The sequence below is a fragment of the Microcebus murinus genome, chromosome 22 (assembly GCF_040939455.1).
Source record: "Microcebus murinus isolate Inina chromosome 22, M.murinus_Inina_mat1.0, whole genome shotgun sequence".
Classification (NCBI taxonomy): Eukaryota; Metazoa; Chordata; class Mammalia; order Primates; family Cheirogaleidae; genus Microcebus; species Microcebus murinus.
Genome location: NC_134125.1, coordinates 2,591,807 through 2,618,891, shown reverse-complemented (window position 1 = coordinate 2,618,891; position 27,085 = coordinate 2,591,807). Strand labels below are relative to the sequence as shown.

The 27,085-nt window shown below is 51.5% G+C and overlaps 1 protein-coding gene across 1 annotated transcript in view; it reads left to right on the top strand.

Moving 5' to 3' along the window:
• The window catches only part of TMEM132C (transmembrane protein 132C), a 154,175-nt gene that overhangs the window by 23,838 nt on the left and 103,252 nt on the right, over nt 1–27,085 (top strand). The gene's annotated exons all lie outside the window — the stretch shown is intronic.

Below are 27,085 nucleotides of genomic sequence, written 5' to 3'. Positions count from 1 at the left end.
TTCTCATCAGGGCTTTGCTATGCATGTTTCAGTGCCACCCGCCAGAGTACAGGATCAGAATGCTATGGGTAATCCCATCATCTCAAAAATAGCAGTGATTCTCTGGCAGGTGTCTTCTTAGGTATGCAGCGATTCAAGTGAAGGAAGCCACTGCCTCCCAGGGAAGTTTCCATGTAGAAACTCTTTGGCAGGGGAGGAAGTGTATCTGACACACCGAGGCAGAAATGGGACAACGTACTGGAAAATGGAATCAAGTTTTATACTCAGTGGATGCTAAGATTCTCCAGGGAAATATTTACAATGTCTATAAAAATTTGAGGATCCCAGCCTGCTTATAGAGGGTCGTGGGTCCCTGGATGTCACACGTAAATTACCACCAGGAGGTCAGTGGTGTGGAAGGAGTGCACTGTGCTATCTAGAACAGAGCTGCCCAGTGGGACTTTGTATGGTGGCGGAAATGGTCCATATTTGTGCCAGCTGGCATCAGTCTATCTACCGCTGTAGGTAGCTATTGAGCATCTGAAATGCACCTAAAATGATAGAGGAACTAAATTTTTTGTTTTATTTATTTTTAATTAATTTTAATTTAAAGAGCCACCTGTGGTTCCCAGCTACCATATTGGATAGCACAGAGCTTTCAGAAGACGGGCCTTGAACCTCTGACTTCTGGGTGTTTGGTGTCAAAAATAAATGGTAGAATGAGACTAACTCCTTTTATAGTGTGGGAGTCGCATCAAAGAATAAGCCTGTGGGATCAGGGACCCTGTTTTTCCCGCCACTTTATCCCCCCAAGGCCCTCAGCAGACGTGGGTCAGCAGTCAATGACTGTTGCATGAAGATTAAAGACCAATGAAATGCCCCACGTGAAGGCAGATAATTTTTATCCAAAAACATGGTAAACATGCCATTGCCAATATACCAGATTTTAGTTACCACTTGGACACACTTCTTTAATTTGCTAATCGTGATTTGTTTTAATATATATAAGAAAAATATAATCAGTTTATGAAACTATTAATGCCATAGATAGGAACTGAGGCTAAATTATTTTGTTAAAAAATCAGTTAGATTGAATTTAGTTTACAGAAAAATGTTATATAAATAATGAGGTAAGTTGGTCTTAAGAGATGGCAAATAGTACGAAGTAGATAAGGAAATGACTGAAATATGAGAAATACTGATGTAGATGCTGGCACTTTTTGTACTCTGGTTATTACAAGTATTTTTTTTTTCCTCTCTTTTTTTTTTAACAGATGCACATGCCTTAAAACATAAAATCTTGTCCTTCAAACCTTTGTGCAGCTGAGTGAACTCCTCTTTCTTTTTTTCTTGTTTCATTTGGCTTCTCTTGTTTTAATTTGGAAGTAAGCCGAAAGCATGAATATTCATGAAGCTGTTAAACAAGATTTTTATTGAAAACAAAAATGGATGCTAAGTTTTTCATTTGTGGCTCTCTAGTCAGAGAGAGAAAGCCCCATTGAAGGGTGGCCAGCAGGGACCTGGGTCATTCACTGTTTACTTTTGCTAAAAACGTAGATGTTTAGTTCCTAAGGTGTTATCTCCCTGCAGAAAAAAAAAATGCAAAAAAAAAAGTATGACATTTCTATATTACCATTTTCTATTCTTAAGCATCAGAGGAGGGCGAGATAAAACGATTAATGAAAAAGGGAGAAATATTGTTTTTCCAGGTTGTCCTACAGAGGAAGAAAAGACACAGGCGTCTGAGGCTAAAAATGTGCCTTTGATTTTTCTCAGGTTCCCTTTGCTTTCTGATTCCTAGAAAATCGATCCTCTTCATCCTTTTTAATTTGCACACGTCCCCGCCCGCTCCCCGTGGCGGGAAAGAGGCTGCATATTTGGGGAGGTTCATTAATCAGCACATTATTGCTCCTCGCGCATTCGGCGTGCAGAGATACTCATTTTTCATGAGGCCTATTGTTACTTGGCAGAAAATAAATACACCATCAAAAATGTACCACGACAGCGACTAGAGTATGAGGGGGAGTAAGCATTGCACTTTGGGGCTGTCCAAAAAATAATTGATTTATGAAAAAGAAATTCCCGGGAGGAATTTTGTAATCAAACAAGTTTCCTCCTGGTCCGAGGGGTGAGCTAGAGGCTTTGCACCATGAAGCATTAGTGCATTCGCCCATTCCTTCTGTCCGTAAATATTTACTAAGCACCTACTAAGCGACACATATTTACTGAGCACCTACTAAGCGTAAGCTCTGCGTACCGGGCATTCCAGAGTGAACAGGACAGACCAAAGCAGTAACCTAATGGAGATTACGTTGTGTGGCTAGGTGGGCAATTATCAGGCAATAAAATAAAGTCACTTAAAAATACGGCGATGAGTGCCAAGAACAAAAATTAAACTTTAAGTATTATTTAGCGAGTCTTACAGGCAGGAATGACTTGAAACAGAGAGGGAAGGTAGACAGCAGAAAAGCAGGCGGTTTCCACGTGTGTGTGCGCGTAAGACAATGTTTCCGCCGTGTGGTTGGCGCGTGATCAGCATCTTTAAACGGTGATAATGACGCATTTACTGTTAGGGTCACCTTCCGTTTTTATCAAGCGGCATCGGCTTTCCATGCACGAAGGTAATATAAAGTATTATTTTCTAGTAAATTTGTAAGTTAAAAAGGCAAAGTGTAAAGAAAAGTAATGAAGTACATTACGGAAATGGTGGACTATAGGAAACTTTCTATGGGAACCTGCACAGACATGGCTGTCCCAGGTAGCTGCGAGGACATGGCTCCTGTTCAACATATAATAGCTGGAGGAGGGAGCAGTGCATGAGGCTTCGTGGATTCTTTAATGGCTGCAGTGTGACGGAGTGTCCCTACCTGTCCCCGTGTCCTGTTGCTGCTTAGCATGGAGGCTCAAATGAACCAGTAGGCAGGGCTGCACGGGGACTCTGACTCTGCCCCAGCGGGTACAGGCTGGGCTTTCCCACACAGCTGTAATTTGGGGTACAAGATCTCAGATGGCCTCGCCCCATGTCTGGCCTCTCACTGGTTGGGGGGGAGGCCAGGCCTGCTGGGACTTCTTGCTCCCTGTGGTCTTTCCCCCTCTAGAGCAGCGGTCCCCAACCATTTGGCACCAGGGACCATTTTCCTGGAAGATAATTTTTCCACGGGCCGGGGCTTGGGATGGTTTCAGGATGATTCAAGTGTGTTATATTTATTGTGCACTTTCTTTCTGTTACCATTACATAGTAATCTATAATGAAGTAATTATACAACTCACCATAGGTTGGGGACCCCTTGCTCTAAAGGCTCTGTCCTTTGGCGTGGGCTTCTTGACGTGCCAGCTTGGGGCTCCAACAGGACAAATGTAGAAGGTGCCAGGCTCCAAGTAAGTCACCCGGCAAGCCCAGAGTTAGGAAAGGAGACGTCTAACTCCTGGTTGGTTAGGAGTGACAGGACCACCTTGCAGTCAGATGGGAGGGATGGGAATGATGGTTGCAGCATCTTTGGTAAAAATCTACAACGATCCAACCTTTGGAAGTAGGAGCGACCCAGAACCATGCAAGTCAGGAAGCGTATGGAAAAAAGTGCATGATTGTGCCGGGTTGTACGTGTGCTGTGGGGTCAGGAGCCTCAGGGGCGGGGGTAGTTTCAGGATAAGAAGGAGAAGGAAGAGGAGGAGGATTGGTTCTGTGGCCTTCTACAGAAAGCCCCGAAAGACAGGAAGACAGGTGTGGCAGGGTTCAAGGCTCAAGTTTGAAAAAAATCCCAACATAGGGAGAGACTTCTGAGACTCAGCGAGAGACAGGTGCAGAGAACGTGGGCAGGAGGTGGAGGAAGAGACACAAGACTTATGTGACAAAGATCGAGCAATGGGGGACCTTTTTATCTGAGAGGTAGATGTATGCGTCTTTCCCTCTGCACGTTTTCCCCATCTACATCAACAAAGAAGTAGACGAGGTAACCAAACTTCACTTGTGAACTCATTGGGAAGGCATATGAGAAACTCTTAGGTATATCCCACATGTAGGAAAATAACGGCAGTAACTATCTTTCATAAAGTCCTTATTATCTGCCAGACACCGTGTTAATGCTTTGTGCATATTAATTCACGGGAGGTTATTGCATTGAATTTTTTCAGAGTTACAGAAAATGCTGCTGATTTCCTACCCAGCATCCTTTCCCTTCATCTTAACAGAATCCTGATTATGTTCAAGTCCCTGCTTTGCTCCTTGGTACCTAACCACGTGCCTCAGAGAATGTCCATCTCAGAGAAGTTGGTGTGATTGGTTTTAGGATTCCTATTGCTGTTTCCAAATTACCTGGAAACTTAGAAGCTTAAAATGGCCACTTTGTTTTGCTTATGATTTTGTGGGACAGGGCTTGGCTGGGCAGTTCTCACGGGCGGTGAGGGGGGGGTCTCTCATGGAACTGCAGAGATGTGAGCTGAGGCTGGCATTGTCTGAGAATCCTGCTGGCCAGGACGCCCCAGGATGGCTCACTGGCATGGCTGGAAGCTCAGGCAACTGTCAGCCATGTGTACCCCGACCCTAAGACATGACAATGAAACCAACAGTCAGCAGGTGTATTCCGGAAGAAGTCCGTGTGCAAACTGATATTCAGCGGCATCCCGGGTTCTGGCACCTGCATGGGTTCCAGTGTCTCACCTGCCCTGGGTCCTGAGGACAGGTTGTCACAGAGAGATGCTCCAGTCTTGCTGAAGAAGGCAGCTGGTCCTGCCCCTTCTAAAATTGTCCTAGAGGCATAGAGCAGGTGGCGTTGGCTTACCTATGGGCAGTGATCGAGTTAGGGTGCTGCAAACCCATTTCCTTTCTCCTCGAAACTGACCAAATTAAGAGGGAAAGGCAGAAACTCGAGGCCATATAACTGAATTTTTTTTTTAAAGTCCCTTGTGGTTTCTTCCTTTCCCTCTGCTTTTCTACAGTGTGTCAGGAAGACTCTGAAGGTTGTGTACTCCCAGCAAGCTGGCGAGAAGATGAGTCTTAGGTGTGATTATGGCTTGAAGCAAAGGGCTGCTCGGCAGATAAATCACGCCTGTCACATCCAATTAGCGGATCTGCAGAGAGCAGGCCTCGCCCGGATTCAGCCTCCCTCTCCCCGCACCGTGGAGGTGGCTGATCCCCGAAACAGCACAAGTAGACACATGGGGAGCAGGTGCATGCTCTGTGGTTCGGCCACCTCTGCCCGGGTCCAGACAGGAATGTGCAATCCTTACCCACGTGGAGGTTGCATTTGGGGTCCCGAAAAATGACCCAGGAACCAGGGAGAAGGAGAGGCAGGAACGTGAGCGCGGATGTGTTCGCCTGAGGATGCCCCCCAACCCGCCTTGCTACGCTAAGCAGATTTCCCGCCACTGAGCGTTTTAATCAGCAAAGTGGATATGTTAAGACCTTATCCTGGGGCCGGGCGTGGTGGCTCATGCCTGTAATCCCGGCACTCTGGGAGGCCGAGGCGGGCGGATTGCTCCAGGTCAGGAGTTCGAAACCAGCCTGAGCAAGAGCGGGACCCCGTCTCTACTAAAAATAGAAAGAAATTAATGGGCCAACTAAAAATATATAGAAAAAATGAGCCGGGCATGGTGGCGCATGCCTGTAGTCCCAGCTACTCAGGAGGCTGAGGCAGGAGGATCGCTTGAGCCCAGGAGTCTGAGGTTGCTGTGAGCTAGGCTGACGCCACGGCACTCACTCTAGCCTGGGCAACAGAGCGAGACTCTGTCTCAAAAATAAATAAATAAATAAAGATCTTGTCCTGGGGTGTTGCGCAGGGGGCCACACGAGATGGGAGGTGTCCGGTCTTCCCGTTTCTCCCGAGAAGCCAGAATCCCATGCTTTCTTCAATGCAGCGTGCTCATTTTAAGTCTGTGTTTTAGTTTTTCGCGACACTGAATGAGCCAGACAAAGCTGGCGCTGATCACCTGTTTGAGATACCTGTTGTCCGCCATGGGGAGATATTCCGGTTAGTGCGTTAAATATATACATTGTAATTAGTTAGACATCAGTGTCTATAATCGGAATATATCGTATTTATATGGTAGCACTACAATTAGGATAGATTATAATCTCTGCTGTATCAGAGACCCAAAATGCTGATGATTTGAATAGTGGTGTGTCCCACTTGGCCAGACTTCGTCAGGGAAATTCACGGACACTCTCGTCCCTGACCTGCCTGGACTCCAGGTGTCCTCAAACTCCAGTCAGCTTTGGGCTGTGGCCACTGGAGCCGTTCACAGCTTCCCAACCCACTGGGGGGCCGGGGAGGGCTTGATACAGACCTTCTGAGCAACAGGGACAGCCCAGCGCCAGGCCCCCGGGGGCTCCAGCCTGCCTCGGCGATTACCGGATTGGAAAATGAGTAGCTGTGCAGAGGAAATATGGTCATCAAAAGCTTGGGACATCTTCGTGCTGTTTTTCTAAACGAAAGTTAATGAAGCCATGTTTAGGAAAAGGAAAAAAATAACAAATAACGTAGCTCTGCGGCTGACCTTGTCAGCGACCCAAATTAAAAAGCCATTTATCTTCGCTGTGTGCGAGCTTCACCTCACATCGTTTGCTCCTGGCAGCTGTTAATTAGAAGAGGGGGGGAAAAAGAGGCAGTTGGCATCCTAAACATCTTTCCCTGCACGTTCCAATTCTCTTCCCTGAGGTTCCACGAGAGGCCAGGCAGGGGACGCGAGATTGTGCACGGGGAGTGTCATGAGCAAGGACCAGTGGTGGGGCCTACGGACAGCTGGCACGTGCACACGTGCCCTGTCCAAAGACTTTCTAAAATAATTTCAGTTATTTAAAAACTTGATACAGGTTAACACGCCCCCCCCCAAAAAAAAAAAAAAAAGAAAAGAAAAGAAAAGACAAAGAAAATGGCCTGGGAGAAAGATTTGACCTGAAGACTGTCAGTTTGAGACCCCTGAAAAAATGAAGTGAAGGTTTCATTGCCCCTTTTTTCAGGGAGCCCCCTCCTCCTCACTCCCTAGCACAGCTGTGCACAGTTGTGCAGGTTGTTCACTGCTCAAGTAGGCTCGTTTGAGAGGGTGATGGGGGCTGCAATCTAGCCCACCTGTCCTCCACCATTGTGCTTTCCCAGAGAAAGCTTTCAAAGGTGACGTGTGCGTGTGTGTGCTAGTGGCCTGTTACTCCCCATCAAGGCCTCCGAAGAGGCTTCTGCCTCCGATCTGCTTCAAGTTCCACCTTTCTGAGCTCCATCCTCCGGGGCTAGTGTTAGTTCCTGGCCTCGGACCTCCTCCCTGAAAGACTTCTCGGGCAGACGACGCGGCACTACTTGGATGGCATCTCGTGCCACACCTCGAGAGTTGCTGTTTTTTCTCACTTTCGTGCAGCATCAAGTGCAAACCGTCGGGTTTTGAGCGCCGGGCGTGTGCTCTTGTGTGCCCGGCAGAAAGCAGGCACCTCTTTTACTCCTTCAACCTCCGTGGGGACCTGGGAGCTAGCCCAGATTCCCCACTGCATCTGTTTCACGAAACCAGAATCAAATGCAGTGGTCTGTGTCAGGAAACAGGGAGAAGCCTGAGATAACTGCGTACGCCTTGGCGTGATTCGGCACAGGTGCGCGGAGAACCTGCTGTGCGGCAGGTGCTCTTGGGGTGCGTCTGCGAATGGCACCGTCCGGGGTCCCTTCTCCCTGCGGCTTGCATTCCAGTAGCAGGAAGCGTGCATTGGATAAGTACGCAAATACAGACATGAGACAATCTCAGATGGCGCTGAGGGAGAAAAGGCCAGATCGTGGGAGTGGTTACTGATGACTGGGTGGTCAGAAAAGCTCCTCCTGAGCAGGTGACACCTGAGGGGAGGGTGCAAGAACAGCAAGAATGGCAAGTGCAAAGGCCCCGCGGGCAGGAACAAGCTCGGCACACTCTAAGGACGGGCGGATGATTGCAGCCGGAGCGCTGAAAGCAAGCGGGAGAGAGGCGCGAGAGAAGATCGGAGAAGGAGCAGGGCCCAGCGAAGCCGTCTGCATTTCGTCCACCCCGTGGGAGGAATTCCCTGTCCGAGAAATCCAGCCTCACGCGTGGTATTTTTCCACGTTGGATCTCTGCTGTTCATCTCAGACCACACGGACGAAGCGAAACTCCTGCTCCGTTGGCCTCACGCCCCCCCCACCGACTCCACCCTACAGCAGAGCACTCAGCGATCCTTACACCGGCTCAGCCTCGGCGGGTGCCAGCCCCCCGGCCCGCCAGTCTTGGGCTGATGCTTGAAGAATGAGTAGGATTTCCACAGGACAAAGACGGCGTTTTCAGGTGGAAGTGAGAAGGTGTGCAGAGGCTGGAAGGTCGGGGCGCGGGCGGCGGTGGAGGGGTTATTGGGAACCCCCGTCCCACTGGGACGCACCGCGTTCCCCGTGCAAGCATCGGACACGCCGCTAATTTGGGGGAAAAAAGCCCATCTTTTATGAACTATTCATATACCCACTGCCGTCTCATACCCCGGGGCCTGTTTGGGCGGTTTCTCCCTGATGCTTTGTTTGGGAAACTTGACAAGACGCCATGGGCCTGCAGGCACGATCGGAGAACGACAGCTGCCCGGGGACTTCTTCTCCACACGGGCAGGAAATTCATAGTCTCTATAAAAACGCCAAATTGTCCCGTCTGGTAGAGAGCTCGAGTCACGGCGTTCTCCATGATGAGGGCTGTGCTGGCTTGGGCTGTTGCTTGAATGACTGGATTAAATCCGTTTATGTTTTAACGAGGTGGCTAATCAGAGGCCGATTGTTTGCGGGTGATTGTGAGCCAGCGCGGCCAAGTTTTGTTGTTTCGCCTTTCTTTCCATTTGCTGTTGTCGTCGCATGGACCGAATCGAATCGGCTGCAACTTGGCTTGGAGGCCTCCCGGCACCGAGGGTCAGGTTCGGATTTTGGATGTTCACGCTCGCGCCGATAAAAGAGGTGGAGACCCCCCTAGCCCCGCTCGGGCGCGGGGCTGACTTGGGGCGTGTCCCCCGTTTATTTAGCTAAGTGCTTTTTAGGTTTCTGGGCAGGACGGAGCCGAGGCCCGAGTTTTCTTACTCGGCTGCTGGCCTGCCGTGTTGGGAGCGAGGCCTCGCTCTCCCGCCCCCGCCGATCCTGCCTCTCCACCTGCAGGACGCCCACGGCTGTCTGTCCATCTGCCCCGTATCCGTGCGTCTCTTCGTTCACCCGTTTCCTGCCACAGGCGTTTCAGCTGGCCCATCCCCTGGTAGACTGGAATGGTCCCACCCACGTGAGGTATGCAGGCCCAGTGGAGGAGACAGGCATGGTTCGGACGGTCACATGAGCACGTGAGTCTGTGACAGACACGTGGTCTGTGATCAGGGGTGCAAAGGAACGTTGCCGGGGTCGCTCCAGCACCAACAGGGAATCTGGCTACGGGAGAAGTCTGAGAAGGGCAGGCAGTATCTTCTATTCTATTCTATTCTATTCTATTCTATTCTATTCTATTCTATTCTATTCTATTCTATTCTATTCTATTCATTTATTTAGAGACAGAGTCTCGCTTTGTTGCCCAGGTTAGAGTGAGTGCCGTGGCATCAGCCTAGCTCACAGCAACCTCAAACTCCTGGGCTCAAGTGATCCTCCCACCTCAGCTTCCTGAGTAGCCGGGACTACAGGCATGCGCCACCATGCCCGGCTAATTTTTTCTATATATTTTTAGTTGGCCGGCTAATTTCTTTCTACTTTTAGTAGAGACGGGGTCTCGCTCTTGCTCAGGCTGGTCTCGAACTCCTGACCCCGAGCGATCCTCCCTCCTCGGCCTCCCAGAGAGCCAGGATTACAGGCGTGAGCCACTGCACCCTGCTGACAGGCACTATCTACCTGGTGGTGACTCGGTCTCTGAGTGGATGTGGCAGGTGAGCAGGTGTTGGGGCTCCATGAACCCGTGCTGAGCCAGATGCAGGTGTTAGCTGCGCAGAGAGGGTGTGGTCCAGATGGAAGGACCAGCCCTGCCGTGGCAAGGACGATGGCAAGTTGGTGGCACAGCCTGAAGCCCTGGTGAGGGGCACCGAGGGAGGATGGGGGGCTTAGAACTTCTCCTAAGAGCGCAGGGAAGCTACTGGGGAAGGACCAGGTTTACATTTGTTAAAAGATCACTCTGACCACCGCCGGGGAGAATCACTTCCCCAAAAGGTGCCACGTGTACCGCTGATGTTAGGTGTCACAGGAACTGTTTTTATTAGTGTAATTATGTATTTAGTTGACCGTGTATTAGAAAAAAAGAAAACACTATCACATAAAACCTGCCATGGCACAGATATGATTGCTTAAGACAAAACCTTTGAAAATTAGTTTTAAAAAAATTAAGTGATAGAATACGGCTCATGGTTTTAACAAAAATCATGGTGACACTCCAAAGATTCAGTGTGGGAAGCGTCAGACTTTATTTTTCCTGCGTTTCCTTCTGGCTGGTAACCATTCCTTAGGTCTCTGAAACACAAAGAATGACACTCGTCCCTCGTAGCAAACATACCCGCCGAGTGGAGATACATCAGAGTCACCGAACTCGTAGGGGAAGCACAAGGAGTTTTTTAGGATGTTTTCATGACATGAGGAGATGGGCACATTCCTCTCTGACTCCATCCAGCCCCAGCAGCTATACCGTCCAGAGAACAGCTCTGGTTCCCCCAGATAATGACGATACCATTCAAAGCAGGGTTTCCCATTTTTGGTTGCACACAGAAATTTATTGTACTTTATGACTCAGAACGCATGTGTGAGCAGAAATGCTTAAAACAATACCGTATAGCGTGCATGCTTCTATGCCTACATGTCTGCACATATTTATGTATATCTATATGTACACACGTGTGTGTGTATTTATATCTGAAACAGTTTCACAAAACAATCTTTACTTTTGCTCTGCATGCCACTCAAGGCTTCTTCTCTAGTCTCTGTCATTCCTCACCAGAGACGGCGTGACACCCACTAACCTGAGTTCTAACCCCGCAAGTAACTGCTTCTGCTGGCTCTGGGTGTCCCTCGGCTCGTGGCAGCGTCACTCCAATCTCTGTCTTCATCTCCACATATCGTGTCTTCTCCTCCCAGTCTCTCCTTTGTGCCCCTTATACGGATGCCTGTGGTTGGATTAGGGATTCACCCAGATAATTCAGGATGATCTCAGGCTCCTCAATTCAATTACATCTGCGGAAACCTTTCTTCCAAATAAGGTCACATTCACGGTTTCCGGAATGTGGGCATATGTTTTTTTTTCTTTGGGGGGGGGTGGTTACCACTCAACCCACTACAGGCGGCGTTTTCTTGAAAACTGCCAGTGCTGCTGACGACAAGTGACTTAACTGATGTTTTGGGCTCCTGTTACACTAATCCCGTGCAGTGATGAGTCATTCTGCTGTAAAACCCTACAACAGCGCTTCTTCTTTTTTCTTTTTCTTTTTCTTTTTCTTGAGACAGAGTCTCACTCTGTTGCCCGGGCTAGAGTGCCTTGGCATCAGCCTAGTTCATAGCAACCTCAGACTCCTGGGCTCAAGCGATCCTCCTGCCTCAGCCTCCCGAGTAGCTGGGACTATAGGCATGCGCCACCAAGCCCAGCTAATTTTTTGTACATATTTTTAGTTGGCCAATTAATTTCTTTCTATTTTTAGTAGAGACGGGGTCTCGCTCTTGCTCAGGCTGGTCTCGAACTCCTGACCTCGAGCAATCCTCCCTCCTCGGCCTCCCAGAGTGCTAGGATGACAGGTGCGAGCCACTGTACTTGTACTTCTTAAACAGCGTGAGCCTTTGGCTCTCCGGAAGGGCTTAATCTGTCCAGGGTTCAGACACAGATTGCTGGCTCCCTCCGCAGAGTGTCTGATTTGGCAAGTCCAGGGCGGGGACCTGGGAATCTGTATTTTTAAGACATCCCCAGGTGATGCTAATGTTGCTGGTCCAAGAGGCTCTTTGAGAACAAGCGGGTCTCGTGGGGTCTCTCTAGGAGGAAATTCACAACCCTGCCAGGCCCACCGTTTGCGGGCTGCCTGTGTTCCTGGACATACTGCGCCCCGACTCCCCAGATCGCTGCTCGGAGGCCTGGCCGCGTTGGGCACACGCCGAGACGCTCCGGAAAAGCGTCCCACCTGACGGCGCCATTGGTCCACAGGAGTCGTTTGCCCACTGCCAGATGGAGCCACTTCCACGGAGAGCCGATTTATTTTGCAGCCGAGCAACAGGACAGCAGTCGGCACATTCAGGCACATTTTCTTAAGTAAGATTGCAGCAGCCACCGAGGCAACATTTTGATATTTGTCACAGTAATTAGAGTGCCCGAGGAGAGCGCGCATTGAAGTGGAGAAAACTCCGACGTCCTGCGAGGGGGAACGACAATATCGGCCGTGTGTCCCTCCCCACGCCGGCCCCGGGTCTTTGTTACCAATTCCGGAATCAGGGCTGTGTCTCTCCTTTGAGCAGCGGCCTGTTGAAATCGTCACAGTGGCAGGCTGCACAAATTGGCACAAAACTGTAAATGCCCACAGCGGCCTGCCCCTTCCTTGGGGACGGCCGCTCCGGCGTGGAACGGCGGCGGCTCTGCGTGTGAGCCGAGGCCGGCGCTCGGCAACAATGGTGCCCACTTTGGAACGCTGCCCCACCACGCAGGTCAGTGAGGTACCCGGCGACTCCTCCCCTCCCAGCGGCGGGGCCACACATGGAAGGGAGCCCGGAGTCGAGGACGCCAGGGTGCGGTGGCAATTCTGCTTCTGCGGGGCGGCCGTGGTTAGGGGCGGGGTTGGAGGGGCCTCTGCATGAGGCTTGTTTCCAGAACCGCGTGCACAGCTCCCAGGCGGGAAATCAGGCGACAGCGGGAAGACAAGGGGCCGTTGGTGGGATCACAACACCCTCTGCCACCTCCCCCACACACCTGTATGTCATTTCTCGGGCATCCAGGAAGTTACCTGCAAGTTTTGTTTTTTCTAATGAAAATGACTCAGGCTGGGCGCGGTGGCTCACGCCTGTCATCCCAGCACTCTGGGAGGCCGAGGCGGGCGGATTGCTCGAGGTCAGGTGGTCGAAACCAGCCTGAGCAAGAGCGAGACCCCCGTCTCTACTAAAAATAGAAAGGAATTAATTGGCTAACTAATATATATAGAAAAAAATTATCCGGGCATGGTGGCGCATGCCTGTAGTCCCAGCTACTCAGGAGGCTGAGGCAGGAGGATTTGCTTGAGCCCAGGAGGTTGAGGTTGCTGTGAGCGAGGCTGACGCCACGGCACTCACTCTAGCCTGGACAACAAAGTGAGACTCTGTCTCAAAAAAAAAAAAAAAAGATTCATGCTTAGACACAAAAGGCCACATATTGTATTATTTCCATTCCATTGACACATAATGCCATTTATATAAAGCAGCTCGAACAGTCAAATCCACAGACCCACAGAGTGGATGGATGAGTGGTTTCAGGAGAAGACCCGGGCGGGGCGTGGGGGACTGCTGAGAGGCTCAGCATTTCTTTTTGGGGTGATGAAGATGTTCTGGAATGTGATAGTGGGGGTGGTTGCACAGCCCCGTGGCTATAGGAATACACACTGAACACACTTTACAACGGTGGATGACGTGGCATGTGAACTACATCAGTAAAAAAAAATTATTCAGGTTTATGGTTATACCGAAGCCCGCTGTATCGGAGGAGGACAGAAAGTGGGGGAATAAAAAAAGTAAATAGTGCAGTCAAATTCCATCTCTTTGTCACTTTTTTTCCCCAAGCATTTATGTCAATATCGAGCGGGCATTTACCATGTGCAGCGTGAATGTCATGGGGTCACGGGCGTCAGGACCACACCTGCAACCTCACCGGGGCCTCCGGCAGCTCCATCTGACGGAGACCCCAAGCCGCCCATTTTGCAGATGCGGAAGCTGAGGCCCTGCCTGCCCAGGGTGGCTCGGGAGCTTGCAGACACTTCTGCTCTGGTAGAGCAGTGACTTCGGCTCTGTAACTTTATCCAGGCGAGAAATCAAGCCACGTGTTGGGCCACAAGATGCGAGTGGGAGACCGAGGAGGGCCGGCTTTCCGCCTGGCGGGCAGCAGAGGGCGGGCCTTCCTTCCGCCGTGGGTCTCTGATAAGCCCCACGTTCTCCTCTGAGGGACCTGTGACGGGCAGAGGGCCACCACACGAGGCTAGCAGGTGGAGTCGTTTGCTTACCTGGAAGGAAGGCGGTGACGTCTGACGTCTGTGCCCACGAGGTGTGGACCCAGCATTCCCCCGGGCAGGCGTCCTTCCTCACAAAATATTTGGGAAGGACCGCAGTTGGCACGTGGCAGTACCCGGGGGGGTAGGGGTGGCGAGGGGACCGTCATGTCTCACAAGCTATACAGTGCAGAATAAAAGCAGGTTGCAGGAAAGGGTCTAATGGCTCTGGGAGATTGTGATGGGAGAGAGGGGTGAGGAAGGAACATTTCTCACGTGGCTTGCAGCTGCATGCAGCCTGGAAGTGGGACATTTTCTGTCTACGTCAGAAAATCATATATATACACACACACACACACACACACGTACATATATATATATATATATATATATATATATATATATATATGTAATCCTTCCTGTCTGATCTGATATTGGTGGTGACTGGGAAATGCATTTAGTGTCTGGGGGGGGGGGACCCATGGAATTTGCTACAATCTGGACCACACTTTGACTCTTTAGATCAGGGGTCCTCAAACTTCTTAAACAGGGGGCCAGTTCACTGTCCCTCAGACCGTTGGAGAGTGTACACTGTGGGCCCGGGACGAGTCGGCTGCTAAGCAGGACAGACAGCAGTAGCAAAAACACCCAGTGGGCTGGATAAATGTCCTCAGCAGGTGGCATGTGGCCCACAACCCGTAGTTTGAGGATGCCTGCTTTAGATCTTAGCATCCCAGAGCCCAGAGCCTCTCAGCCTGAGCTGCCAGTACGCTCACTCACTCGGGGCGGGGGGGGGGGGGGGGGGGGCATTGTAGAAAATACTTGGTCCTCAACCCCCAGCCAGGAAATTTTTGACCTATGGCAGTGGGGCCCAGGGGACAGCTGTTCAGACTAATGTATTGCACAGCCAGTGTTGAGAAAAGTTTGATTTTTATGTTTGCCTGCTATGTTCCCTAGATAAGGAATTTTATGACATTTTCTGTATTCTGTAGGACTGAGTCTCAATTATCCACATAAATATTGAAGATCCAGACCTGCACTAAAATAAAGCCTCATTTTCACTTGACTTAGAATATGTCACAATCATTATTATTTTTTTTTCTGGCTAAATTACCTTCCTGCTTTATGGTTTGCTTAAGTTTAAAGTGAGTTGGTGTATCAGTGAGCTCTAGCTGTGTAACAAACCACACCCAAAACTCTCTCTATTGTGAAGATTGGCTGAGAGCAGGGATGGGTTGGGTGATTTGGGCTGGGCTGGGGTGGGAGTCCTGCTAATCTTGCAGCTGATCTTGGCTGGACTCACTCGCACATCAGTTGGGTAGAGGCATCTTGTGCCGTAAATATCTCAACCTCCTCCAGGGCCAGCAAGCTAGCTTGGTAATGACCTTCTTTTGCCCATAGCAGAAAATAAAAGAACAAACAAATGCCTCCCTGGCATCTTCAGGCCCAAACACGGAAGTGTCAAAGATCATCTGCATCTTGTTCTATTAGTTAAAGTCCATGGCTGAGCCGGGAGGTGAGGAATGGGATGCCCCCCCCACGCCCCTATAAGGGCACTGCAAACCACATTTCAGGGTTACAGGAAGAGAGAAAAAATTGAGGCAATTAATATGGTCTCTTAGAGTGGGTAGGCACCATCCTACCGGGACGTCCTTCTAGAACGAAAGTTGGCACTGGTCCCTCCGTGATGGAAGCTGGGGTGTGGCTTTGTGTTCCTAACCACAGGCCTGCTTCATGCAGAGAACACGATGGCATCGCAAGACAGCGACATTTTCTTACAAAAAACATCCACAGCCTCTCCTCGGTCCTGCAAGCAAAAATTTATGAGCAGCTATTTTCAAAAGTTGCTACAGTTTGCAAACTCTACCCAAACCCAGACAGGTGAAGCCTCCATCTCTATGAGAGAAAAGTAGGCCAATGCATCATTTCCTTTAAAGCACGCACCACATGCAGAGAGATGCTTAATGAATACTCATCCGCGATGATTATGACTGCATTTCCATCTTCAATTTAGCCATCAGCTGTTTATTGAAATACACTGATTGTTGTCGTTTTTTTTTTTTTTTAATTCTTTTTTTTTTTTCAATCTCTAAGCACTTATGGTTCTTTAACAAAATAAATCCTTGTAGAGAATTAGCCAAGCCTCACTTCCGCCTCTTTTAACTTCAGGAAACCAACGGGGCTGAGAGAAGGAGTGAAAGATGGAATGACCTCCTCCTTCCGGGGGGCAATCCCATCCCTGGTGTTGGCCCACAGAGCGCTGGGAAGTTTTCTTGGCCGGACTCTTATCCCAAACTCTCCTTTTATTCCAGGGGTGGAGTGGAGAGTGTTTAATGCCTACCCATCCTCTGCTTCTGGCTGAACTTGTGAAGTAGTTACTCACTTTGTCCTTTTAAAATGACACCTGTTCTTATAGCTCTTATAGGATCTTATAGGTCAATGGACAGTGAAAAACCATCTCCCAGTCTTGGAGGACTTCTAATGGCACCCTGGTCCCTAAAGTCCAGAGCTAAGGCAAAGGCAGATTAGCCTCCTAAATTCTCCATGCACCTGTTGGGCTCAGTGAGGACTGGGACGCACCTGTTTGTTTGATCACCTCTGCCCAAACTCCTTACCTGTGCTAAGAACTCTCACCTGGGGGGCTGCCTGTCGGGGATGCACGGAAACATCCTCTCCACCTGGGTGTGGGTTTCTGAATTTTCACAATAAAAAGTTAAGGGGCAAGGGACCACATGAGGCTGGCCTGTGACAATGTCACACAAGTGAAACCGAGTCACCTGGGATTTAAATCCAGGTGACGTGGCGTATCGGCTAGGAGTAGGGATTGGCAGACTGCGGCCCGCAAGCCAAATCTGGCAGGCCACCTGTTTTTGTACAGCCTGTGAGACAAGAATAGTTATTTATATATATATATATATATATATGTATTTAAATCATAGGGAAAAGAAATAGAAAGAAGAAAATATGTTGTGACAAGTGCAAATTATCCCCAACCTCACATTTCTGTGTCCATAAATAAAGTTTTGCTGGAGCACAGCCGCGCGCTCCTGTTTGTATTTTGGCTGCAGCTGCCTTCACGTGCCAAGGCCAGAGCCCAGTGGTCGCGGGAGACCGTGCGGCCCAGAACCCAGGACGGCCCGAGGCCTGGCCCTTGGCGGGGACCGTTCGCTGACCCCAGCTGAGAGCATAGACTCAGGAACCAGACGTCTGGGACCCGGCCCGGCTCTGCTTCTCGTGTGCAGTGTGACCTTGAGCAAGCTTCTTGACTCCGCTGAGCCTCGGTTTCCCCACCTATGTAACAGGGATGACGGCAGTGCTCATGTGTATGCTGTGGAAGCCTTCAGAAGCGCTCTCTTGACACATAAAAACGATCATCCCAGCGATGGAGAAAATTCTCCCAGTAAACACCCCTTATGGGATACAAAAAGGTCAAGGTCACCGTTTTGACGTTTCTCCTCGAATTCATGCTCAATCGGCCCCGGGTTGATATGGCTGGCGTCTCTGATCGTTCTATTTGGAGCTTCCTTGGGGAATCTAAAACCTCTGCACGCCTTAGGCTAAAATAGGCGGGAATAAGCCCCAGACCGTGTGCCGGAAGTCGGAGTTAGCGGTCGGACTTGTATCAGATACCCGGTCCCAGTTCCCCGGCGCCGAGAGGCAGGGCCGGCAGCGCCCCAGCCCAAAGCAGAGCCGCCCGGGCTGTGAGCTGGTGGGGGCGCGTGACCGGGCTCAGGCTTTCCTGAGGCTGCAGGCACGGTGCATGCAGAAAACCGGGACTTTCTAACAATTGTCACCTGCTCCATGGCCTCACTAGAGCTGCACTGTGAGAACTCCCAGGCAGCCCCCCGTTAGCGTTTAGGGTGTAGGTTTGTAGCACGGCAATCGAGAGTGTGTGTGGCTGTGGGACCGGAACGGCCCCCCGGAACACCGTTCTTCTCGGTTCCAGGATGGCGTGAGGAGGGCACAGAGCGTCCGAGGCAGAAACTAGGAGGAGCCTCTGACGTGTCCGATTCGAGCTGTCTGAGCAAGAAGAGCTGGGACCCAGGCATGACCGCCTTCCCGCCTGCCGTTCTCGCAGAAGCACTCGGCTGCTGGCACAGGTCTGTGAACAGGTCCCCCCGTCAGCTCAGAGACGGGCACGGAGCCAGCGTGTTTATCAGGGTCCCCAGCTCCTAGCATGGCACCTTGGCACACAGTAGGCGTTTAGTGAGTGTACGCTTGCACGGACGCGTGCGTGCGGATTGCTCACGGAACACAGGCTCCGACGTGGTCGGTCCTGCTTTTATCACGACTTCACGTCCAGACACTTGCGTGTTCCGTGGCTGGAGCCAGAGGCCTGTGTCATCGTCCCAGAAAGAACGTCACCTGTGCCCGAGAAGGGCGCACAGGTGCCCGCCGCGACTCAAACGCTTGCCATGGGCTAGGTAGTTTAATTAAGGTTAATTAAACGATTAAGGTTCGGCAACCTTAATCATCTTTGTTAGACTCGGAAAACAAGGCACAGGGGGTTTCTGGCGCCTGTCTGAGGTTGCAGGCAGGTGGGGGGCCGGGCAGGGTGTCGGCCAGGCTGGCTGGCTTTGGAGCTGCAGCCCTCCGCCTCTCGGCTGTCGGGAGACCTCGGACCCTTCCAGAGCATTCCGGAGTCCCAGCAGGGTCCCCTAGAACCCACGCTACCACCCTACGGAAGAGGAAACTGAGGCTCGGCAAGAGACCCCGAGGGAATGACATCTTAAGACACTTTCACCTTGAACGTCTCAGAGCGGGAGGTTTCATCAGGTCGCAGCGCCGGCCGGGGTGTGAACTCGGAAGGGGGCAGAGTGAAACAGGGAGGAGGGTTTCCAGTGGCCGGTGGACACACCGGGGTGTTTCCCAGGAACCTGCTGGAGGTCCGTGGGACCTCCCGCTATTTCTGTGTTCTGGCCACTTCTCCCGCCCAGACGTCCCCCTCCAAGGAACCTCTTTCTTTTCATCATAGCGGCTTCTCTTGTGGGAGGTTGGCGGCAGTTCTCGAGTATGGAAAGGGCTCTTCCGCAGGCAGGAGTAACCCAGCCATGCGGAGAAGCTCCTGGGAAGCAGAGTCCAGTCGAATGAAAGGCAGACACCTCACTTAGCAGCCGGAGGTGAGCCCCTGAGAGGCTGAGCAGAGCCTGTTCTTGTCCACCTGAGCAGATGCTGGGGAAGGGGACCCTGGACAAGAGAGTGGGGTGGAACTAGGGCTCCCCTAGCTCTAAGCGGTCCTCAGCGGAGAGGAGGTTTTGCCCCGGGGAATGCGGCAATTCCTGAAGACGTCCTTGGTTGTCGTTCCCGGGGTGGGAGGATGCTGCTGGCTCTAGTGGGTAGATCCCAGGAATGCTGTTAAATGCCCCCAAAAAGCCCAGGGCAGCCCCACGGCAAAGATTCAGCCATCCCAGCGTGTCAGTAGCCCCGAGGCTGAGAAATTCTGCCCCGGGATGTCATGAAGCTTCTCGTCCCGGGCATGGATAAGATGATACGTTAAGAGTTTCAATGTTCTGGCCGGGTGCGGTGGCTCACGCCTGTCATCCTAGCACCCTGGGAGGCCAAGGCGGGAGGATCGCTCAAGGTCAGGAGTTCAAGACCAGCCTGAGCAAGAGCGAGACCCCCGTCTCTACTAAAAATAGATACAAATTAATTGGCCAACTAAAAATATATAGAAAAAGTTAGCCGGGCATGGTGGCGCATGCCTGTAGTCCCAGCTACTCGGGAGGCTGAGGCAGGAGGATCGCTTGAGCCCAGGAGTCTGAGGTTGCTGTGAGCTAGGCTGATGCCATGGCACTCTAGCCCGGGCAACAGAGTGAGATTCTGTCTCAAAAAAAATAGAAAAGAAAAGAAAGGGAAAGGGAAAGGGAAAGGGAAAGGGAAAGGGAAGAAGAGTTTCGAGGTTCAATACTGTCGGGTCTCTGCCCTGCTGTGCAGCCGGATCCTAAACCCCAGCCGTGGACGGACGGGGCGTGCAGGAGAGTTTCTTAGGGACAGCAGAGCCACATTCTCCTTCCAAGCCCTCCTCGTCTCGATTTCCATCCACCTTTGCTTTCCTAGCAGCCCTACATCATGCTAACAGCATGCAGCGCTCCAAGGTTAGACTCGGAGATGTCGAGTTAAAAAAAAAAAAAAACAGCTTCTGCCTTGATACTCAGAGACTTCTGTTCATATTTAGGAGACTGGGACTGACTCGTTGTCATGTGGCAATTTTATTTTGGAAGTGGGGCGACGCAGTCTTTTGCGGGGACAGAGTCAAACAGTTGTGCTCTACCCAGAAGCGACACCTTCTGGGCCTCGCACCTTGCCGGGCAGGCAGGCTGGGCGGGGAGGCCTTTAGGTCTCGTGGTTTCATTGCCACGGGCTTATATCGAGGTATTGCTATCTCGAAAGTCCTTGTCACCTTGATCCAGAGCCCCGGGTGACCTTGGCTGACTCTGAGAAGTGATGGCGTTACTCAGACATTCCTGTCTCCCACATTCTGAGTCGGACGCCGGGGTGAGTCAGGCGAGAGCTGGGAGGAATCTCGTACTTCGCGGGTATAAGAAAAGGCATTACGGGAACACGCAAAACTGGACGCCAGGAAGGGAAATCAGTCGGGTGGGGATGGGCTCAACGTGTGCCTGCAAGTTCAGACAAAGAGAATCTCCCCTCCTGCCAAACCCTTTCTTCTCCCTGAGCCCCGAGGATGTTTCCAACGCCCTGCTCTGCGGGTACTGGGGGGCAGTAAGTCTTTGAAGAGACCTAACTACTTCCGGGAAAAAATCCGCTTTCCGTGTTTGACAACACGCCTTCTCTCTTTATTTCTGTCTTGCCTTTTTACATCCTCACCGTCTTTGAAGACACGGTGACAGCTAAGTTACATCGTCGGGGAGAGATTTCGGCTGGGACGGCCCCTCCATGCATGGGCAGTCCAGGGGACGGGCGTTGTTCTGGCAACCGCTACTGTCTCATTGTCACCGTCACCTGAACCTCGTCTGGGCAGAGACTTTCCAGCACCTGCCTAAACCCAGCTGAGAGCAGTCGTGAACAAGGGGCATTCTGGAAACTGAGGCACAGACCAAGGCACTTTCCTGGGCTGCTCGATGGTGCTCGGAGCTCGGATGTGCCGACTCATTCATTGGTTCCCCGAAAGGGTGGCGTGCCCAGACTGGGCTGGCGTTCGTTCCAAGGTGCCCATGGGGGCTCGTTTCCTCCTCTTCCTCACCGCTCCTGCTGGTTCTCATCTGCCCTCTCTAGCAACCCGGTGACGGCGTTTGCTCTCCCTCTCCTCTGACTGATGTCACCATGTCACTCCTCTCTCAAGTAGAGAACTTGACCAGAATCGAATCACCCCTAACAATTTTATACCAACTCCCCGAGCACAAGCTACTTTTACTTCTCTCTGGACTTTTGCATAGTCTTTCCCCCCCCCTCTCTATACATATAAATTGTACTCTTGCCCCATACATTTGTGCAAACTTTAAAATTCTAAAAATCAAAACAAAATATATTTTAACTTTGGAGGTTACAGTGAGCTGTGATCATGCCACCACTCCCCAGCTTGGGCAACAGGATGAGACCTTGTCTTTATGAGGCCCCAGGCTGGTTATGTCTGGGTGGAGGAGAACCCCCGTTCTAAACCTTAGACCGTGATTTTCTGTCACTGCCTCTCAGGGCTTTGTGTCTGAGGCACTTTTGAAAAATCAACATTCTGGGTGCCACCCTTGGACAGCTTGAGTCAGTACGTCTGGGGAGAGGAGTGAGTCTCGATCCTGTTAAAAATTCTGCCCGGAATTCTGCTATTTTCTGCGCGCAGTGTTATTGCGGCTGTGTTTAGGGAAAGAGCCGGCCTATTTTACGGCTACGTGCCAGAGGTACACAGATGAGGTAAACCTCCCCGAGTGATGGGACTGTGCAGCCAGGGTGGCAGCAACTGATGGCATCGGCCTCGATGGCCATGTGCTCAGAGCTGTGCTCGGGAGACACAGGTGACCGAGGCCGCCCCTGCCCCTGGGAGCTTGTAGCACAAGGAGGCTGAATCAGGTGAGCCTGGCATCCGCCGTAGACAGAGATGAGTGTGTGCGACTCTCCGTGAGGAAACCCTGAAGGGCCTTTGAGGACCAGGGGCGGCTCTTGGGCTTCTAGAAGGGGACGACCTGGATAATTATAGCTCCGTTAGGGCCTGGAGGTCCCATTCCTGTAACTTGGTCAGGATCTGATTGACTCCCTGGCTGTTCTGGAAGAACACATGGACAGAAGTCATTACCTTTTGCCACCCCAGAGCGCAGGTCCCAAGGAGGTAAGTGCTATGGCATGGCCAACTGTCGTCCACACGGCAGGGGCTCCAGGCCCACGGTCCGTGGCACCGCACCAGCCTCAGGGTGGGGAGAAAGGTGCACAGGCAATTGTGGACACCCGCATCCGCCAGCCTGTTGGTTCGGACTCGGCGTAACCGAGGCAACAGGGAGCTTGGATGCTGGCTACCCAAAGACCTCCCGAAACTGCGGTAGGGGTCTCGGCGGCTCCGAGCCCGGGCCAGGATGCTGTCTTCCTTTGAACAGAAAACACGCATAGAGGGAACTTTCCATCTGCTCTGTTCTCTCAAGTATTTCTTGCTCGCATTTAACCAGTCGCGGAGCATTTTAGGAGGCCTTGTCACTCAGAGGCCGGGAAAATAGCGCTGCCATTACCTCGCACATTGTTGAAACATGAAGGGTAAAATGTGCCTCATTATTCGGGTGCTCAGAAGCGATGGCATCCAGCCCAAATGGTCCCATTACCTCTCCAGGCCTCACTTTGGATGCTCTCCACCTTTAAATAATAATTTCTTTCAAAGGAAGGAGAGAAAAGTTGAAGGCTATCATTGACCTCAATACGGCAGAGCCTCCTGCACTTGCAGATGCATTTTCTGAGTCCGTCTGGCGGGAGCTCGATGCACGGTTTTCAGAGTCAAGGAAATTCTCCCACTTTCGATTCAAAACAGTGAGGAATTCGCAATGCAGGCAACGAGCAGAGGTTTCTGCTAGGCTCGTAGCACTTCTAATTCTGAGCTTCGGCGTGTCCGATCTTTGCATATCGGCGTAATCTTCTGAGATGGGTGCACTGGAACAGCAAAAATACTCTAATAGCAATAGCCAACACTTACCAGGCGATTAGCACGTGCTGTCTACACCCTTTAATCCCCTGGTCAGTGCTGTGAGGTAGGTCCCGGCGTCCTCTTCATTGCACGGGCGGAAGTGCAGACAGGGGAAGTGTCTTGCTCAAGATCACAGGGCTAGTAGGCGTCAGAGCTGGCCTCAGACCGAGGTCTGACTGTGCTCTGCCTATACAGCGCTGTCCAGCAAATCACCCCCAAAACCTGGTGGTTCACAACAACCACCTCTTTTACCTCTCACGGTTTACCTGGGTCAGGCGTGTGGGAAGGGCTTGGCTGGGTGGTTCTGGCCTGTGGCCTGTCACATGGTTGCAGACAGACAGACAGACAGACAGTGGCTGGAACGAGAACTAGAGAGACAGAGAACTTACTGGGCTTCTCTCTTTCCTGCATCTGCCTCTCTCCTCTGTCCTGCAATGTCACTGTCATCGCAGGGCCTCTCCCGGTGGCCTTCCCCCGAGAGTCAGCCGGTTCCACCAGAGCACGGTGGGCTTGGGGCAGGCAGGCTGTTTCGGGAGCTACTCACTCGGGGGATCTAAGATCAAGTGGATCCAGGATCCAAATTAGAACCTGAGTGACCCTTTATGACCTAGCCTTGGAGAACACGCAGCATCACTTGCAGTAGCACCACCCTGACTGTTTTGGCCAGAAGAGTCCCAGAGTCCCACCCAGTTTCAAAAGGATGGATCGTGCATTCCACCTGTCAGTGGGAGGAACGTAAAAGCTACATTGTGAGAAGAACGTGAGCCGTGGAAGTCATTGCAGGGCGATCTTTGGAGAGTACAGTCTGCCACACGATTCCTGTGCTCATCAGCCCCAGCTGCCACGCCATGATACCATCAACTGGGGGCTTGAGCTACAGGAATTTATTGCTCATGGTTCTGGAGGCTGGACGTCCAAGATCCAGGTGCCAGCAGGGTGCTTTCTCGCGAGGCCGGTCTCCTTGGCTGGCCACCTTCTCCCTGCATTTTCTCATGGCCTTTCCTCAGTGTGTGCATGGAAACAGAGCCCTGGTGTCTCTCCCTCGTCTTATGAGCATAGCAATCCTACTGGATCAGGGCCACCTTATGACCTCACTTAATCTTCACCACCTCCTTGTAGGGTCTGTCTCTGAATACAGTCGCATTGAGGCTTAGGGCTTAAACACATGGATTTTGAGATCAAAGTTCAGTCCATAACAATTCCTAACTGCACAGTCTTAGATGCTTCACTGCATTTGTAGAAAAATGGCTAGTGCAGTGGGAAAAAGAGAAAAAAAAGAAATCCACGGGTTTGGGGGCCAGCTCTGTCACTTACCAACTGTGTCGGTACGAACAAGTCACTGAATGTCTCAGAGCCTTGTTAGAGACATTCAGTGTTGGAGATCCCAGAGTGAACACATACACGTTAGAGTCCTCTGATTGCAAGCAACAGAAATCAACACTGGTTCGCTTGAGCAAAATCATCTGGAAGGATATGGGGTGGTTCACAGAAGTGAAAGGCCTGATGAAAATGCATCTCAGCAGAAAAAGAGATGAGGACAGACAGCTCAGGGGTCCGTGTATCAGTGGCTATTCAGCAGTCTTGATAGGGCCCCACCGACAGGATGGAGTAGTTTCAGCATGCTGTTCTGCCCTCTACAACTCATATCCCTCTGCCCAATGTTCAGAATCCCAGGTGACATTTCTTGTTGGCAAGAGTGTGAGTTACTTGCTCAACTAGCATCCCCTACTGGAGTGTGAGTTACTTGCTCAACTAGCCCCTGGCTAGGTAAGGCACCTTGAAAGCCAGTTCCACCAAGGTCAAAATCAAAGGAGAGTGAGGCATTACTTATTCTACATTTTCTTGTGATGAAACAGGGATTCTGTTACCCACTAACAGGAGAAATGTATGGCGACCCCCTCAAAAAATGACAAACGTCCATCACATTATCTCACAGGGCTATTCTAAAAATGAAAGATAATACATAGAAAGTGCCAAGCCTGGTGCCTGGCACCTGGGAATCCCTCAGTGATCATTACAATTATTAAAAGTCATAGTATATGTGTTTTATGACTCCTCTGTCCAGTGTGTGTCTAAGCCTTGTCCTGCCATCAGGACCGCTCACTGTCAACTTAGTGCTGGGCTAAATGAACAGGTGGCATGCCCTCAGATTAATTCTCTAGATGAAGGACAAGGGGATTTATCTCTAGGCTTGGCTTCCCTCCTAGGTGACAATTCTGAGGAGGGAGGTCGGAGGAGCTGGGGAGTGGTCAGGCCCCGTGTAATTTGGGGCGGACTTGGTATTTCTACACAGAGCTCCAGACTCTAAGTGTTTTTCCTCCTCCATCAGAATGCACTGCTTTCTGCTACCTGTAACCAAAACCCAGGCCATGGCAACTTAACTGGTCAGGGTGCTTTTCGGCTTTCGTTGGTTTTCATTTTACTCTCCCGGAACAGCAAGTCTGTAGAGAAGCAGCTCAGGGCTGGCACAGCAGCTTCAGCTGTTCCGCAAGACCCGAGCTCCTCCGTTCTTCCCGCCTTGCCGCGGTTAATGTGCGGCTTCCATCCTCATGGTCTGCACATGGCCGACGCGCCTCTAAACGTCACGCCAACCTGCCAGGTCTACGGGAAAGGAGCGGGGAATGGTCGCGGGGCCAGCCAGCCTCAGCGTTGGCCACACTACCTGACAATCTCTCCAGGGTCAACTTTTCAGTCGGGGTCTCCGAGAGCAAGCACTGCAAACTGAAAAGCACGAGTTTCCTTCCAAACAGAGGCAGGTGCTCAGCGGGGCACGTGGGAGAGGCTGGGGTTTTCCTTGCAGAGTTCCAGGCAGGGGCCATGCAGGGTGGATTCACCGCACCTGCAAAGACTACCCCAAGGCCTCCCAGGTTTCCTGCTCCACCAGACTGGGGAACAGGAGGGGGCTCTGCGGGGAGCTGTCCCAGGAGAATGCAGAAGCAGCACATGAGTCATCCTCCTTATGTTGGGGCAGCGTTACCTGAGGCCAGCGTCTGTGGGTTTCGTGGGCATCTGTTGCCTTAACCACCTGTCTCTGCTTCTGCTGCCGACGCCCAGCCTCCCACGCTCCGTCCCTGCGGCTCCCGTGCCCCGCCCTCACCACCAGGTGCCAAAGCTGGGCACGTGCAGCTGACACGTACTTGGCCCATCCCGGTGTTTCATCCCCATGGGCCTCAGTGTTCTCCTCCAGAGTGGGCTTCTGCCCTAAACCGGAGCAGCGGGCTCACAGCGAGGCCTGTGCCGTGTGACTGTGGCCCAAATGCCCCCCTACGACTCAGTTCTGGGGGGTTTGCGGTGCCTGGTGGGAACAGGCTCCCTCTTTCTGCATCCGGCGCCATGAACCGATGGTGGCCACTTCCGCCACCACTGGGGAGTGGGGGGAAGAGCGAGCCCCGAAAACGAAGCCCACGTCCGGGGACGGAGAGAGAGGGAAGGAGAAAAGGGATGGTTCTGGTGGCCTTTGGGGTCCCCTGGATTAATTTAATGTTTGCTTTTCCATTTTCCACCGTGTTTTTCGTAAGTCGGTCTGAGATGGTTTCTGTTGCTTACGACCGAAACATTCCCGACCGGCACACGGTGCCCATGCGCTGGGTGACCCCTGTTCATGGTTTACTTTTTATTCCTCGACTACAGACGTCACCTGGAGACCTAATTGTGCTTGAGAAGTGCCGGGCCACAGAGGGAAGGGATGTGATAATGAGATTTTAGGGGAGAGAGAGAGAGAGAGAGAGAAGAAACTGAAACGCTTGCAATTGTGTGTGAGTGTTTGCACAGACCATGTCTCTGTGCAAGACCAAACCCTCCCTGCAGCTCTGTCATTCAGATGAGAGTCCCAAGGACAAGATTCCTCCCAAGACGTCACCTGTGTGCTTCCTTTCCTTGGA